Source organism: Photinus pyralis, unplaced genomic scaffold (assembly GCF_008802855.1).
Source record: "Photinus pyralis isolate 1611_PpyrPB1 unplaced genomic scaffold, Ppyr1.3 Ppyr1.4_LG3b, whole genome shotgun sequence".
NCBI classification, from domain to species: Eukaryota; Metazoa; Arthropoda; class Insecta; order Coleoptera; family Lampyridae; genus Photinus; species Photinus pyralis.
In genome coordinates this window covers 754,295-772,708 of record NW_022170510.1, presented here as the reverse complement: position 1 = coordinate 772,708, position 18,414 = coordinate 754,295, and the positions used below count along the sequence as shown (strand labels likewise).

General features: G+C 35.0%; 1 protein-coding gene and 1 long non-coding RNA gene across 3 annotated transcripts in view; one reads left to right on the top strand and one right to left on the bottom strand.

Moving 5' to 3' along the window:
• LOC116166700 (protein O-mannosyl-transferase TMTC1-like) overlaps positions 1 to 18,414 on the top strand; it is a 435,955-nt gene that overhangs the window by 151,419 nt on the left and 266,122 nt on the right. The gene's annotated exons all lie outside the window — the stretch shown is intronic.
• LOC116166710 overlaps positions 16,804 to 18,414 on the bottom strand; it is a 50,359-nt gene continuing 48,748 nt past the window's right edge. Inside the window, exon 3 of the long non-coding RNA XR_004144392.1 lies at positions 16,804 to 17,326. This is a non-coding gene — a long non-coding RNA (uncharacterized LOC116166710). The remainder of the gene's footprint in view (positions 17,327 to 18,414) is intronic.

Here is an 18,414-nt window from a genome sequence, read left to right as displayed (position 1 = left end):
CTATGTTAGGAATAATCAAGGTCAACGTTTTTATAGAAAATTTATAGAATAGAAATTCTATTATGTCAGCGAAATAACCAAACAAATATTCGAGGTCAATTTTATCGTAATAATAATCAAAACAACCGAATCCGCAACATAAATTATGTTCAAAATCAAAATTCGGGAAACGAAGTGAGCCAACTCCTTCAAACCAAATCAGCGTAGGGGGAATCTTATTTACGTCCAATAACATAAATTTTGTAGAAAATATTCTGTGAAATGACAAACCAAGTCTCAACATTTTTAGTAGATACAGGGGCAGATTTATTTAAACTCGGAAAAATCAAATACGATCAACTTTTCAATACCAATCAAAAATGTGGTAATACACAAAACAACGTTGAAAGGTTAGGCACTTCTGCAAGTGGGTTAATCATTGAAAACATAAAAACTGAGCATCAAATTCACTTAGTGGACAGAAATTCTCCTATATCAACCGATGGTATCCTAGGTAGAGGTTTTTTTCAAAATTTAATTGTTTAATTGATTACAACTTGTGGACATTAACCTTACATTTATTACGAAGATCAAGAATACATTCTTCCCATGAAAACCCCAAAATACGAGAATATAAAAGGAGTGCTTGTAGCAAATTCTATAATACTTAAGCACACGTATGAATTGTAAATATGACATGCAATGACGTTATAATTACTGAATTAAATTTCAAAACTGAAAAATTATGACATTATTACATAATTAATCCAGAAACTACGATACGTAATGAAGATAGGTCAGTTAAATTAGGCAATGAAATAAAAACAGACAATGAAGACTATATTGCACAAATTCAGTAATTTCCATTTGTAAAGAATATAATGACGTATTTTATTTGAAAGGAGATAAGTTAGGAGCTAATAATTTTTACAAACAGAAAATTCAATTGTTCACCCTGGAAGGTTTACCATTTGGATTAAATATTTTAAGTAATAGTTTCTCACGTATGATATCAATTGCAATGTAATGTTTAGACACCAACGATTTTCTTTACGTAGACAATATTACCCAAGTCATTAAAAAATTCCCGCACCTCTGGCCTTGACAATATTCCCAGCTTTCTACTTAAAGACTGTGCAATCATTTTTTCTACCCCACTACTGACAATTTTTAACCTAATCCTAAAAACATGCACTTTCCCTGATATTTGGAAAAAACTGTCCAATAGTAAAAAACAGCGCTCCAGACGATGTAAAAAATTATTTTGTGCAACTTTGCCAAGGTTTTCGAAATGACTTTATATGCACGCTTATATCCTGCCATATAGCCACAAGAATCTCACCACATCAGCATGGATTTGTAAGAAAACGCTCCACGGTATCCAACTTAGCTTCATTTATGAACGTCGTCGCACCTATTCTAGATGCCCGTGGGCAGATCATTACTATATACACGGACTTCTCCAAGGCTTTTGATCGAGTGGATCATCACATACTTCTCAGGAAACTAGATGTTCTCGGATTGAGCGACCCTCTCCTAAGCCTGCTGTATTCTTATCTTTCGAACCGTCTCTTATAATGGACATACGTCGGATAGCTTCATGGCTACTTCTGGAGTACCACAGGGCTCTAATCTAAGGCCGCATATCTAACGACGTGTGACTCTATCAAGGACCTAGGTGTCATATTTGACACTAGCTTAACATTTGTGCGTCATCGGAACTCTACTAGGATTCATATTAAGGAACTGTTCGACATTTCACAATGTCAAAGCCTTCAACACGACCTGTCTCCAAAAGGGATCAAACGTTTTACTTGCCTCGAAGTAACACTAACTTAATGTTAGTCTCCCCTATATATGCTGCATGTCAACGCTACAATAATGTATCCTTATTTTGTGACATTAACCACGCTACCTGGAACTGTATTAAACATTTTCTCAAGACCAATAATTAACTTGCTACATTTCTTTCGTTACCCTTATAATTAACAGAATTTTCTTAGAATATTTATCTTTTTTTTTTGTTTTGTTCGCTTTTCCTTTGGAATTATGTACGTTTAATTACGTCACTTATTCTGTTGTTCAATAATGTAAGTCTATGCTATTTAAGTCTAACTTCTATTCTTCTATTTTGTATTTGTCCATAATTGGTTTATACACTGTTGGGCAATAAAGTTATTATTATTATTATTATCGTTTCTGGATGTAGTATAAAGCACCATAATTCAGATTTAATGAAGGTATTTGGAAGATGTCGTTTGTAAAATCTAAAATTGAACCCATCCAAATGCCAATTTCTGAAAAACGAAGTAACGTATCTATATATGTCACATGATATCTAGTGAAGGTATGGTATCAGCCTAGATATCAGCCCAGATCCCAAGAAATATGATGTAATAATAAATTACCCCACTCCAAAGTCAGCGGATGAAATCCGACGTTTTATGCATTATTACCATAGGTTTATCCCAAATGTTGCTAAGATAGTATAATCTTTAAACAAATTACTGAAAAAGAATATAGAATTTTAATGGACACTTGAGTGTGAAAGCTCGTTTAATTAAAGAAAAACTAATACAACCCCCTATCCTCACATACCCAATTTTTTCTGAACCTTTCATATTAACGACCGATGCTTCAAACTTCGCCCTAGGTTTAGCTATCGATTGGAGAAAAGTATGCTTTCGCCCATACCTTTACGGTCAAGAATTTACAGTGAGAACAGATTGTGGCCTCTTGTAGGATTGTTTACTCATAAAAATCCATCTTCAAAGTTGACTAGAATTGGTACAGGCTTAATAGATTATGACTTTGATATCATATATAAACCAGGAAAAGAAGATACGATAGGTGGGTTTTTGACCTATCTAAACAATGCTTTTATTCCATCCTAATCCCATTAACCAAGTTTTCATCTCAATTCCCTTGGACAGAGTTCATAAAACCCAAATCCAACGGTCCTGCGAGACGTCATTGAAAGCTCACTCCATTTTCTAATCAAACCTAATATTAACTTTGACTTCCATCAGGGTGTGTTAATCTCATGTAATTGAAGTCAATTACCAGATTAAGAATTAACAATTCGAATAAGACAGTTACCGCCGTAAATCAATACGGAGTGCGCTACGGTTATTGCCAGTTACCACTATCTTTGGAAGACCACTTAAACTGTCTGATTGTAGCTTGCTTCTTATTACAAGTTGTTGTTGATGGAACCACAGCTTTTAGTAGTGCAGAGATAAATCATTGTCGTGTCGTGTCGTAAGGGCCAGAAGGGTACCCTGTCGGAAGGCTAAGGGACACTCGCTTCGTTTCTTGACCAAAACTACCCAGAACTACCCAAGGATTTGTCTGTTGTTTAGCATTCCGGTATTTTGTGACATTTACTGCAACCTAAACTAAAACAATTTTATTATTAATAAACAATACTTTAAGTTTACTAATGGAATGAAGTCCCTAAGAAATTCTCACGTAAGTTAACAAAGAGAACAAAATAATAAACTGATAGACGCGCTAATTACGTTGGTTGCATGCCAACTAAGGAACAGTGACGTCTCACGTAATTCAAACGATAATAAGGCTCCTCGGTAATTAATGCAAATTTCTGTGAATAAAATGCTTCTTTTCCATAAAAGTGAGTGTTGCAGTTATATTCTATGCAGACATCTGCAGTCATACAGCTTAAGTACTTCATTTTAGTTTAATTCAAAATCAATGACGCAGATACAATGTCTGCAGTTTAATACAAAGTTGGAACGTAACCAGTGTTTGAAGTACAGTGCTTCAACGAATTAATTACATTGAAACTAAACTCTGATTAATTATAAGCGCATTGAAGTGCGAAAATTATTGGGGAATGTTATTGTGGGATATGACCGGTGGTTACTCATCACTCGTTAAATTGCTGTTGTTTTGAGTACAATTAATTGCATTAATTTAAGAGCATGTGTACATCCTTGCACATGTTGACCGAGCGCAAAATAAATTAATTCCGAGTACACTTTTGAACTCTAGCCAAATCCGAGAGGAAATCCTACACTGTGACTGTTTTATAACACCACAATCAATACGAGTCCACTGAAGTTTTTTGTTAGTTAATGAAACACCTTTTTCATTCTCAAAATTGAGATTATCCTACCTCTACAATTAAAATTGCATAAAGACTTTCGTTCCAAAGTGCTACATTAACCGCAGACCAATTTCAATCAAATTCGGAAGTCGAATCGAAATTTTTACTTAAAAAAAAATTTAAATTACTTTTCCGTTTACTAGCTCGTAAAATGAAATCGGTTTCTGCATTGCACTTGGAGAAGCTATCTACAGATAAATGATTTTTATGCAATTTACTGTTTAATTGAGCATTGGAAACGACCGACGGGTCTACAGTGGAATTTGCTTTGTACTTTACTGTCCCAATTTTCAGCGCATAGAAGTCTCTTTCTGTAATTTAAAGGTGATACGGTGTGGATTACTAGTCAAGCGGTTGTCACCATCCAAGAGTTTGCAGTTACGTTGCACCTCCCTTCTGCACCAACTGCACCAAGTAAACTTGTAAATATTTCACATATTTCCATAGATGCCTACAATAAGAGGTTTGCGCTACGAAGTAGAAGGGGCACCAACTACATAACTGAAAACAGGCAAATAGCCTGTTGGCAGTTGGTCCAAACTGGCCGTAATTACTCGATTGCCGGTGTTTAACAACAAACGTGCACCAAGTACTTTCCCCGCTGACAAAAAATTAAATAAAATTTGATATTTAAGCACATTACCTTTACAAAACGCACCGAGCGTGCTTTACATATGCTGGGATTATTTAAATCTTCTTATAGAGATAAAGGTTTTCTATAGCAAAGCTAAACATTGAAAAAATTGATTTCTCTTCCCAAAGTACGAAGTATTAAGCGAAAGGAAGATTTCGAAGTAAAATTAAATTAACGCACTGCGTTACAAGGAAGCCTCAATTCGCATTTTTTATATAGAATTTTTTTTCCACAAAGAGGGAAATATTCACAATTTGCAAATATCATTGAAATACGCGAAAAGCAAATAAGCGAAGGGGAAATATTATTCTTGTTACCTTTGTGTTTGTACATCGCCGTATTGTTCGCTTATCACAACGCTACATATCAACTTTTTCACAATGCTATATTACAATTCATTAACGGGAAATGCGATACCATTTTGTTTTCCTTTTACACCTTTTACATTGAAGCTCTCAAGTACTATCTCAGCATCTCATTGTAGTTAGGTGTTGTCCAATTTAAAAAGATTTTTTCTCCAATATTTTATTAGTGATTTTACTTGTTATGTCTGTTACTTTTACTACACAAGACATTTCAAAGATTCCGTGCAATTAGAATTTGATTGGTGTGTTCTTTTGTGTATGAATAAAGAAGCTGAGATTTCAACTAAGGGGTTGATATGTGACCGCTACTATGAAGCCAATCGTGTTTAGAGTATTTAGGCGGCTAATAGTTTAATACGTACATTCAATTGTTCCCCCAAATTTAAGAACCAAACGACACTTAATACCACAATTGGGCCCCTTTTTGTGCTGATTTATGTGCCAACTACCACATTTTAGGTGTCAATATTAACAGAGAAGTGGAATATTTTATTTGTGGTTACATTCTAATGCTAAGAACAAAGGATTTGGATCGGCACCAGAAATCGCATCTAAATTGTGAATAGTTTATCGAATTTTTATCAACGGAGACAAGGAATTTCATGTTACGGATTACCTACAGCTTACAGTCAAGTGCTTCCCCATTCCCCATAGAAACCTTCAAATTAAAACTAGCGGGCCAAGATGAAAAAAAAATTGGGTTTGCAATCAATAATTTTGAATATTTGGGGACTATTTTGTATTGGTGGGCATACGCTAGCCAATTTTAGAGACAATGTTATTTTGAGATTTTATTGATCGAATACACCAGTATTTCTTTTGGTACCTAAATTGATTTTACTGTTAGTACTACCCTCGATTTTTCTCACTTTCATACGGGGAGCATTAAGACTATTGGTGAGTTGTGATGAAGTGAAGAAGATTGAATACCCAGAACGAACAACTACCGCTTTGAAAGATATCAAGCTTTTATTTTAATTTCTAGCCATGAGCTAGTTGGCCGTTTATGCGGTGGGTTTGAGTTAAAACAGCGCCAACTTATACCTCACATTATAAATTTTCTATCGATCGCTTGCATGCATGGTATCTGCAAACAGGCCCTACGCGCCTCTCTTTCTTTCAGCTTTGTTAATTTGCGTGTGTCCCGAATAAATGTTGTGTATTTGTCAATGTGTTGTAGCGAACCCTAAATGTTACGACTCAAGATTAGCGTTCTTATGCTACATTAATTAAATTATTGTATGGAGTTAGATAGTATTTATAGGTGAAGTGTCAGCGTTTTCCATTCACGTACGCATTTGTTTATCTTATTTATTAAGTCACTAATGTAGAGGAAATTTCTATCGTCTGTTGTTAATTGGTAAATTAACCAACGATGGTATGAGCGAGACTTGGAGAAGGAGGATTTCATAACATAAAAGAGTATTTCTAAATGTTAATTTTTTTGTTTGCCGAAGAGGAAACTTGAGAGAATTGTGGCATGAGCTCTCCTAGAGGTCCAGAAAACTAAAAATTTAATAGAGATGTGAAATTCACAAAAAAGTGGTTGCTGGTCCTTAAATGATTAATGTTAATTTTACCTACGTCTTCAAGTAGAATTTTCTCTTCGTAATCCGTCTCTAACATTTACCTTATTCCTTTGCTTTTTTGTGAATCACTAATTTAATCATTAATTTTGGGATCGTTAGCAGATATCCAACTTACCCCAAATATGAGTTCCAATGCTAATCACGTTTAAGCTCCTTATAGTAAAGTAATTAAGTAAAATGTCTAATTCGATACCTACAATCTACATACATATCAAAACAGCTACTTGCATATTTCAATTCATTCTACCTTATTTACTTTATATTTTATTTAAACTGTACTGTACTGTATTCGTTCACATTTTATTTAACAAGATATTACAATATAAAATATAAAGGAGAAGAAGACAAGTGAGTAAACCACGTTGGCATAACTTGGTTATTTGTATAATAAATGTCAAGTACACTTACATACTGAATATTTTAAGAGCTTTCGTAAAGTATGAATTATGTTTTATGTGTTGAGTTTATAACGCGAAGTGAGGAACTTATGCGGACATTCAGGATTACTTCGACTTCTGCATTATAAGTTCCATGTCAAATTAACTCAATTGCGTTACTGTAACCTAGAAAAGATATACTGAGCCGCGTGCTGTAATTAAGCATTCATCATATGTTCTATATGCAGATGATTTAAAAATCTTTAAAAGTGTAAACAATGCTACAGATTGCGGGATGCTACAGATAGACCTAGATAATATTGTACGCTGGTGTAATAATAATATGCTTTATCTTAACATCAGAAAATGTGAGAAGATGTCATTTACATTCTCAAAACAAAAAATAATGTATAGATATAAAGTTGAAAACAATGTCTTGTCTGAAGTAAATAAGAAAATAGATTTGGGTGTAACATTTTCAAATGATCTTGGTTTCTCTGAGCACATACAACGTACGGTAGCATCTGCTTATAGATTGCTGGGCTTTGTCATTAGATGTACACAGTCGTTTCACGGTACGTACTGCATTAAGATTTTATATAATTCGTTAGTTCGCTCGAAGCTGGAATTTGCAATTATTGTTTGGGACCCAGGAAGAAATGTGCATTCACAAATGTTAGAAACGGTGCAAAATAAATTTATAAAGTATTTGTATTATAAAAAGTATAAAACATTTATTGGTTACAATTCTTACGGGTATGCTAGAAGTCTATTACAAATCACAAAATTGTCAGACAGAAGAATTGTGAATTCACTTTGCTTCCTATACAAAGTCCTAAATAATAAAATAGATTGTTCCAATATTTTATCTCAAATTGGCTTATATGTTCTAGCGCATAGTGGTAGATACAAAAATTTGTTTCATGTTCCGCGTCTACACACCAACAAGACACGTAGCTCCCCCATAGTTAAAATGCAAATCACATATAATGAACTGAGTCAAAGTTTGCAAATTCCGTTGTTCTCCAGAAACTATATGCAGTTTAGAAAATATGTACAGGAAGCTCTATGTCGCTGACGTTTATTTTATGTTTACTTTCCAACACGCACACCCTCACCCTCACACACACACCCACACCCTCTCACACCCTCTCACACACAGCCTCACCCTCACACCCTCACGCGCATCCACACAAAACACGTTTTCGTTTCATTTATGTGTAAGGGAAATATGTAACTAGGCCCAGGCCTGTTTATTTCAATAAATAAATAAATAAATGATTGAGCTGGAAAAATTTATGAGGCAAGTTAACGATTTTCAACTATTGCATTCAAAAAAATTGCTCTATTTGCAGATTAGGTGATAGTTCCTGTTTCGTGCCATGATTTTTGTTAAACTTGGTTTAATGATAAAGAAATGCAGCAATCGATTTTCTTTTGGGATTGAATCGCGATCCAAGATTGTACACGAGCTACATATTTGGTTATAGGGGGCGGGGGGTCCCAGTACTGATAGTTAATCTTGCTTCCGTTTCCGCTTCAAAAAATTGTTACCGTTTCCGTGTTCCGTAATTCTGTTTTCAGTTTTTCATTGTTTGATCGTTGTTACTTGGGTAACCGTACTTCTACTTACCATAGCAGACGCACCGTTCCGAAACCACCGACCAAGGGTAAGCAAACAACTCCTGGTGGCGCTCGAGGCTACCGTACCGTTCCGTCGGATTTCGACGTTTGGTTCAAAGATTAATGCTATAGTCATATGATTGTGCTTTATTTTGCCAAATTAAATTTTATTTTTGTTCCAACAGATTATCCTGTTTAACTTTGCGTGGACTACCAAAAGTTCGAAATTTGGAAAGCATTTATTACAATACATCATCACCAACTCAATTTTCTGTGATTTCTATAAAGGCGCGCAAATTTGTATACATTATGGTTGATTTATTTGGTTATCGATTCGTTTAGTTAAATTGCACGAGAATGACGAGTGATGCTGTGAGTTTGTAGCAATTTGAACATCACAATCAATCAAATCTTACAGTTTGAGTGTAAGAAGTATACAAATTAATATAATTTTGTAGCACTTGCCTTTTCATTATAAACGGATATTTCTAAGTCCCTATTAGTCCCTAATTAGATCATGTTTTAAGAGGGACAATGTTACAATACGCTATTTTTTGGTAGTAGGTAAGATTTGTTCCGGTTTAGTTTGCTAGAATTTCCTCTTAATTATAATAATTGTTTATATTCCGCATACGATCGATGCGCCTATAATTAACAATAAGTGTTTTTCATTTATTGAAGTTTCCTATTCGATTTGGTAATTTTCTTTCTTGATAAACTTTCTTTGTAGGTTAGTGTGTAATAACACGCTCCGCCAGTCTTAACAACCTTTTAATTTCAACGTAGAGTAACCGATGGCAAAGTTGTTTTTCTTATTCCCAATAAACGATAACGGAATTAGTGGGGTAACATTTTGCAAAGGGAAATTCAATTAAATTGAACTGTATAAATACATAGCGAGCGATAGAAGGGTTCTTTTTGCAATGATGGTAGCAATTCAACTCGATCAATATTAACACCAATTCATTCTCGTTAACAGCTTTTCTTAAAATGGAGACAAATGACAAATTATGAGTTTTCCTCACTGATGACAGAACTTAAGCGATTGGGAAATTGATAACTTTGCGATTGCCGATTGCTATCTAAAACATGATATCAAACGGTTTAAGCAGATAGACGTCTGGGACGGCTCAATTACGAGAGCTCAGAGATAAATTGTCTAGAAATCAGCTGGGAATCACATAATGCAGCGTCTTAACCAAAATCTTTTGGATAATGAAGCTCGATAATTATAAAGCTTTATTCTCCTCGTAATCCAACCGAAGCACGTGCCTGAGATTTGATCAACGTGATAAGCGCTAAATCAGATTGTATGCTTCGACAAATGCTTTGTTTAGCTAATTCCTTGTCGGGTGCACGAACACATTCTACTCATTATACCTTTGTTTTCCTCTATTGCACAAAACTAATTTCTATACAGTCTAACGTACGTTTTACTACATTATATATAGGGCTTTGTTTGTAATCTATTAATCATCACAACGAGACGTTCGTGCGGCACCACCGTTTCATCATACAAATACTTATTTGAAACAGATAGTTAGTCTATATAGTTTCTTTGTCTAAAATAGGCATTTCCTAATCAATTTACTTTCCAAATTAAGTTCGATTGAAATAGCGTGCACTGAATATTGATCATTAATGCGCTACTTAAGATGTTTCTATAATTATTAGCTGTCCACACGAATTGGTTGGTGATCATGTAATTCAAATGGTATATATGGATTAATTGCATGGAGAATGTAATAACTTATACAAAACCGCCTTCATTCTCTGGAAGAAACAAAATCACTATTAGTGACAATAGTACAGACAGTGCATTAAAAAATTTCTTTAAATAATAATACGAGGGACGATAAAAAGTACGAGGATTGTTCAATAGAAACACGTTTAGAGGTTGTACAACATTTTTTATTCAACGGTTTTAAAAGAATTCTCCATTAACATTAAGGCATGAATCCCACTGTTGTACTAATGTGTAAATTCCGTGCTGGTAAAATTCTTGAGGCTGCTTGCGGAACCATTCCCTAACGGCAAACTCTACCTCAGCGACCATTTTGAACCGCCGCCGTCCTTTTAGTGTTGCTGTAATGGGTCAAAAACATGATAATTGCAAGGGGACAGGTCGGGACTGTAAGGCGGATGTTGTGAGACTTCCCACTTCATACGACTAAGCAGTTCTTGAATCACCTGGGCTACATGGGGTCGGACATTATCATGCAGAAGAATTTTGCGAATTCTCTTCCTTGTTGAAATTTATTGCACCATTCAACCACTGGCGTATGAGAATAACTATAGTCATCCTCATCATATACAGCTTTCATTCTCTTATAAATTTCCATTGGCTGACGTCCTTCAGCGACCAAAAACTGAATAACAGCACGCAAGTTATCTTTGGATGGATTTTTTATCATGGATGCCATTTTCAAACGCAGTCCCAACACTTAGAAAAGAGTAAACTCCAAATAGTTTTGACAGACGCTTTACTGGTACTTAAGCAAACAATGTAAACAAATGAATTCGGTTGTCATGACGACCAGGTCATGGCTGCATAGATCAAACGTGTTTCTGTTGAACAATCCTCGTAGATTTCTCAGAGATCTTAGCCTTTCGGCAGATTTCGTCCAATCGAAGCCACATTTTCTACGTTGCATAGCAAGGCCCAGTTGTTGAAAAATATACGTAGTGGTTTTTTTCTCCCCCGTCACCAATGATATAAAATAATGATATAAAAGAAAGTACAGACAAAACGACAGACAGACCGACATCATCGAGATTTTTGAATGATTCGGATTCCTGGTGCTTCAAAGGGTGTATTTTCGTTAAAAAGGTGGGAGGTCACTTTTTACCCTAATGTAATACCTCCCTTACTAACGTGAGGGTGGTAAAAAGGCAACGAAGAGATTTATAAGGAGGTAGTACATTTCCAGGTTAAAACATATTGACTGCAATTGGTGAAGCTGCGACAAATCCTTATGAGGTCACTGTTGGAGGGGATTTTGACCTTGCTGAGATCCAACGGTTCTAGAAATAGCAAGTACATCTCATCACACCTGAGACTATTGATGCAGGAGAAACAATTTTCTGGCCGTTTACAGTGATTCTCCAAAATAAACTGATCTACACCAATTACGTTACAACGCGTTATTGAAAAGTACGAAGAAAGTTTAGCCTGACCTTTCGTCCCTTCCTCCAACCAGAACTATTGCACAGTTACATTAATGTTACTGTCTACTGACAAGTGCAGAGATAGCTAGGCAATAACTTGCCTCCTGAGAGTCGGGGATGGAAACCTTGACAATTTTGAGCATTCAAGCATCTATTTGAATCAGACGTAATACCTATTATTAGATTTATATGTTATTAGTCCTTAAAAATTTTAATGAATATAAACAAAATAACAATAAAAATACGACATCAATATCATTTTCATAATTCTTCCCCATATAACTCAGAAACTAACAATCCAACGAAATTTAGACAGACCTTTTTTATGGGAAATTTTATTTACTATAATTTTTATGGATTCACTTTTCTCCAAAGCCAATAGATTTCGAGATATCTGAAAAAAACTAAAAAATTTACCTTTAAACGGTGGTTTTTTTTAATCATGCCGCATAAATAATAACGAGATGGTGCAGCTCGGATGAAATCGTTAGTAAACAGTAATTGAAATGAATGTGTAGGATGGATATTTTACTCTACTTATTTTACGCCTGTATATAAGTAATCGATTCATAAAGCTCTAGTGTTCACCCTTCTCGAGTTTCCTTTTTAAATGACAAAGAAAAAGATGGAAAATGAATAAATGAAAGAAACCGGCATCGGTTTACAAATACAACATAAATTCAGTGATATCAAACGGCAAGCAATTTTAGTTATCTGATTCTCTACGGATCAAATAAACGGCGTATATAGGGGCGGAAACTTATTAATTCAGATTAATTAGTCGTAAGTCTCGAGTCTTTGTAATTTAATTTTGATGCAACGTCTAAGCTCTAATATAATTGAAACTTGTATCCAACAAGACCACAATACTAATAGATTTACAGCGAATTGCTGCGGTAACCTAAAACAATATTAATATTCTATTTTGCATGTAGAAGGGTTATAGAGTAACCGTACAATTTAAACATCTCACTAGTTTTGATTTGCATAAATTTGTGTTATTAGAGACACGCAGTGGACTCCGCATGCAATAAATAAAACTTGGTTTTCATATTGAGTTGTCTGTTGTTTAGCATTTCACCTACGATAATTTTAGAGCGACGTTTCTGGTTATTACATTAATACAAAAATGCTCAAACGTAATTACACTAATGCACATAGAATCCGATCTGTATTAATTTTTATAAAATCAAAACAAAAATTTCTAATGAAATTAAGTACATTGTCTAAGAGCAATGTGTAGTCCATGTCCATAAGTCTACTATGTGTTAACCAATACGGCGGAATGCATGCCGATGCAGTGCAAAGGAATTTTTAATTTCTTACGTATGATGATCGTCGTGATACATGGTAGAAGATGTGCAACAACATTTCGCCGCAAACCGTGGAAAGTCTTTGAAAACGTAAAAAGACGTGTCGACTTGTGTTTGGAATTTCAAAGAAACATTTTTACTTTCCGAAATGTTCTTAAATTGCACATCCTATTTACGCAAAAATATCCACACGCATACAGTAATTTTTTAAAGCAAAACCATCATAACAATTTTCAACGTATTCTGTCCATTGCCACAAGTAACTCTTTTTATACTATTAAGTAAGGAATACTATAAGATTTTTCCGGTTGATCCTGGGAATTTCATTTAACAATGGGTGTAATTGGAATACCGATTCTTGAAATCTGGTGATTTCATTCCGGTTAATTGGATATGCATAATTAAGGATTGTCATTTAAATGAGTTACAGAAACTCGTCCGATTGAGCCGGACCTTATTGTAGGGTTCGTGCGTGATATAAAAACAGAAAAAAAATTACCAAAAGTAGAATAAAAGAAAAAACACACATCCATCCAATAGAAAACGCACTATAAATTTGGGTCTTTAACTTACGCTACGTTTTGTAAGTACCGAAATTATTGAGCTTTGTCGTTAAGTTTTACTGCAGTGTATTTATTGGAATTGGCTTAAATTTTGCTACCGCTCCGTTAATTTCAAGATAAGCATTTCGTTACTTTCCGTTTCACTAATTATAAGGGGGGGGGGGGGGGGGAGGCCTTTTCGCATTTGCTTTTCCGCCGATTTGTGTTTTATTGCTTTCATTCCCGCTATTTGAGTTTTTTCGAAGTGACCGGCGCCATCTTCTGAATCCGTCAAAATCCTGTGAACGTCGTTCTCGGTTTGAGTTACCTGGAGCACTCGCCACCACCGTTCCGAATCCTGACCATAATCTTGCTTTCCGAAAAAAACCTTCTGGTGGCGCACGAAGCACTCCCGTCCCGTCACCGTCTACATATTTTATATAAGAAATTACCGCTAGATGTTTTTGTTCTGTCATTAAATTTCATTTTGTAATTATACCATTTAATTAATGTTTTTTTTGGGAAGAAGAACCAAAGCCACGTTTGGCGCGCAACATTCTGGAGAAATCTCGTTGCACGGTCTATGTCGAAAAAATTTTGCTAATTAATTGGATTTATGGGCGAATTTTTGATAAAATAATCAGAAATACATTTGAAAATTCGTATATCATATAAAAAAAAATCTTCTTTCAATTGGTGTCATTATAAACTCTCTAAGTTGACATGGAGAGCAACAATCTGAAAAAAACCTTTCGCCCATGTTAATAAATTACTTATGTTCGGTATTGGAATATTCTCCCGTTATAAATTGTTGTGTAAACTCCACAGGGGTATCATTTCACCAGGTTGAAACAATGCTGAATGAGAAGCGACCCACCCTGTATTTAAAAATTCCCATGTTTAAAACGTAATTTCGAGTTATGCATTGAAAATAGCAGTCGGGAGATCATGTATGTAAAATGTTTCGATTTACTTGATAGGGCCTGGGGAGATTTCTTTCAAACAGATACAGAATTCAAAAATTTGTTAAATTGCCATTTACTGTTAGTTTTTTTTTAAATTGTAAATTTCTAGGTAAATTTAGTAATTGTTTAATTGTTTTTATCTCGTCAGATGTTTCTGTAAAAATACGATATCGGACAAATTAATTGGTCTTGTTTACTAACAACGCTACGTACAAGATAACGAATGCATGTGTTTTTAAATACGGGCGATGAAGCGGCGTTTTGAGAATCGCCAGAAAAAAAAACGATGAATGGAGGTGACTCACCTTTAAGTACGAAGAATGCGAAATAAACGTAGCTACGTGCCGGCTACTCCGAATTAGTTTTTCCTGCAGCTTTGCTAATTCGTAAAGTAAATACCGGAGTACTATAGAACAACTTACTGTACTGTGCTGCTGTTTTCGGGTCGATTCTAAAAGCGTATGTCATTGTTGCGCTAATTTATTACGGGCAAGTTTGCACCAAATAAAAAAGTTTGTTTTTTTACGTTTAAAGTTTTACGCATGCGGTACCGCAGTTAAGAGGATAAAGTCGTTGTTCAGTTTTGATAGTGTTGTTTAATTAAAAATCTTATCACTCTATCAGGCGTGACAATATTGGTTAACCTCATCCAACAAGTTATTGGATTACCCAAGTTATGTGATAAACAAAGTGAGTTTTAAAACCGGTCCGCTCTGCGTAGTGTTTGGTTTATCCTTCATCGTATTCCCATTGCCCGGACCAGAGAAGTTGCATATCAATTTGACCATTCTGTGACTACCTATTTTTCTTGAGATCTCTTAAATTGTTTTTTATTTGTTCGTTTTGTAAACGGGTTGTGTGCAACAACCTTAATCTCGAAAACGGTACACAATATTATTATATAGATATATTTTCTACAGGTTTGTCTTATAATTTAACTTGAAATCTAAAAAAAGAATAAAGCACAGGGCGTCTCATTTACAATTTTCAATTGGGGTCTGTGGACCGCTTTTGGATGACCTGGCACCTATGTATAATACTACCAAAATTGAAAAATTGTGGTTACGCCATACAACTTTTGTATTAAACTTAAGTTTTGGAAAACATTTTGGAAAGCGTGTGCGAAAGCAAATACGTCGTCATAATGTAAAATAATGTTTGTCTACAATGGAGCGAATTATTCATTTACAACTAAACAGGCCACGTGATGTCAATGGCTATTCGATTTGGAATCAAAGGGCGAGGGTCATAACTTTAGGCGTTCAACATATAATCTCGAACAAATGCTTACAGGGGAATGCTAATTTATCGCCCATCATCCCTCCCCTTTTCACCTTCACCCTACAATAGCGAAAGCGCTTCAAGTTAATAAAATGCGCCCTAGTCAATAACTGATTATTATCATGTGCGTATATGTTGCACAATTTAGAAACACGCCAAATAATCATACTAATAGGTATATTCCCACAAATAGAAAAACCCCCCAGTAAACATACAACTGTGTATTGAATTGATCTGTAGTGCAATCAGAATATAACTAAATATTTTTCTTCAGCTGGCGAGGTAAAAGCACATAATTCGCTAATAAGGCGAAACAAAAAGAATACCTGCGTCTGAATATTATGCAGACATTATCTCTTCGAGGGCTAGGATATAAGCTGTTGAAAAAGTTTCTTATGAAGAGTAATCTGTAATGAGTTTCTTGTGATGTTTTAGTAAGGCCCTTTACATTAAGATTTGTTATTTTATATAAGAGCAAGTGAATGAAGAGAAAGGGAAGTTAATCATTGCCAAATGTAAATTGTATTTCTAAAAGCAGTACTTACCTGAATGTCAAGACTGTTAATGGTCGATAAGATTTGTGACTGGCAGGATCAGCCATCGGTGTTCCCCAGAAATCATTCTTGAAAATATGGATAATGGGATTACGAGCTAGCACGTCTTTATTAAGTGTCACGGCGGGTATATCGTCATGCACGAAATCTCCATTTATACCGTTAAAGTAGCATGCAATAGCTACCGTGCTTACGAGACTGTACATTGGCCAGGAACAGGGAGTAATGCGCTTTTCCTCGGCACCGGCTGAGGCGGAAGCAACAGTAGCGTTTCGTCGTTTCATTGCGTTTTCTAATCTCTCAAACGGTCACGCTCTTTATTACACGAAATTACTATTTATGTCGACCTTTTTATTAAGAAGTTCACGCGCATTCATTTTGCAAATGCATTACTTTTGACGTTACTTTCTTCATCCGCGTTCGCAACGCAACCTCGATTAAATCACATCAGCCACGTAATTTCATATATTTATAATAGAGGTTTGAGTCGGCTCTTTCATTTTCATACAGTCCGCAAGATTATGAAATGGCCGAATCGTAATCTACCCTTATCCAAATAACCGAATAAAGCAAGTTGATTAAATTTTATTATTCGTCTTTCTTTTAAATTAACGTAGATTCAAATTCTTGCCCCGTAAAACCTTAAAAACACTTTAAAATCGTAAAACCGAGTCGTCGAATTACTAAAGTTACACCGGCTGCGCGACCGTTACTTTTAAACCGTTATTAGTCAATGGAATTCCTTTCGCTTTGATGCTTCGATGGTGTAGATGCGGTAAGTTGGTTAGGTTGGATTCCAAAGGTTTCCTGAAACAGATCAATAATTTCAGTATAATTTATTGTGAGTGAAAGAGTGACTGTTATGAAAGCTCAGTTTATAGTTGAGAAAAATTTAATCGGTGCTGCACTCATAATAAACAGTGAAGAACAAAAGTAAAAGATTCACTAGTATTGCGAGTAAAGTTATATGCGACGTTCGTAGCAATTTTATGTTTTTATAATTCCTGAGAACGGCGACACATGCTTCCAAAGGATAAATTATACGTCTTTTTTTCAATATTAATGCCTGCGTTCGTGACAATACCAACTTAAAGCAAAAAATCTTAGGTTGCCCCGACATAATTCGATTTTTTAAGGAAAAGCTTATGATCGCAGTTTTAGGGTTTCTGCATAAGGTTGAGAAAATTACTCAGTACCTTGCACTCATTTTATCCATGTATAAAATGTATGCCATACGGTTAGGTTATTTCCCTCAAAACTCAAACGCGTTGTCAAGTTCCTGTACAGAAAATGATACATGTGCCTAAAATAGAAACAATGTGCGCTTTCCCCAATCCACATAACAAGACTACAACCTATTAAGTCAATGTACATAGTATGCCCGTATAGATTTGTGCAATCAAGATAACCTTAAATTAATAACTTGAATTGTAACAAAAAAGTGTGCAATATTAATACAAAATTTTTCGTAATTATGTAAAAAAATATAGAAACTGATAAAGAACGACTTCCGGATTTGTGGGTACATAATATTTTGTATTCAGTTAACGTTAAATGAAATATAAAGTAGTATTAAGAGATGTTTCCCATGTATAATGAAACTTAATGACCACATAATACTAGATGATAATGGGCAATGTGTGTAATTACTGGTTTCGCGTGAAATGTGTAGGGTTGACAAACGAACAATTGAGGTGGGGGCTCTGAAGCAATAAAACGGTTTTGTGGAATGCTCAATTAAATTTGATAGCGCACAATAAGGGTAGTAAATTAATCTTAAATGAAATCCTAAAAACTATAAAGGAGAAATTAATTTAACCAAATTGAGAAAACGACAGCTATAAAACAATATTCGCACTGCGTATACAATTTACCTTTCTCGTGGTTTACAGATG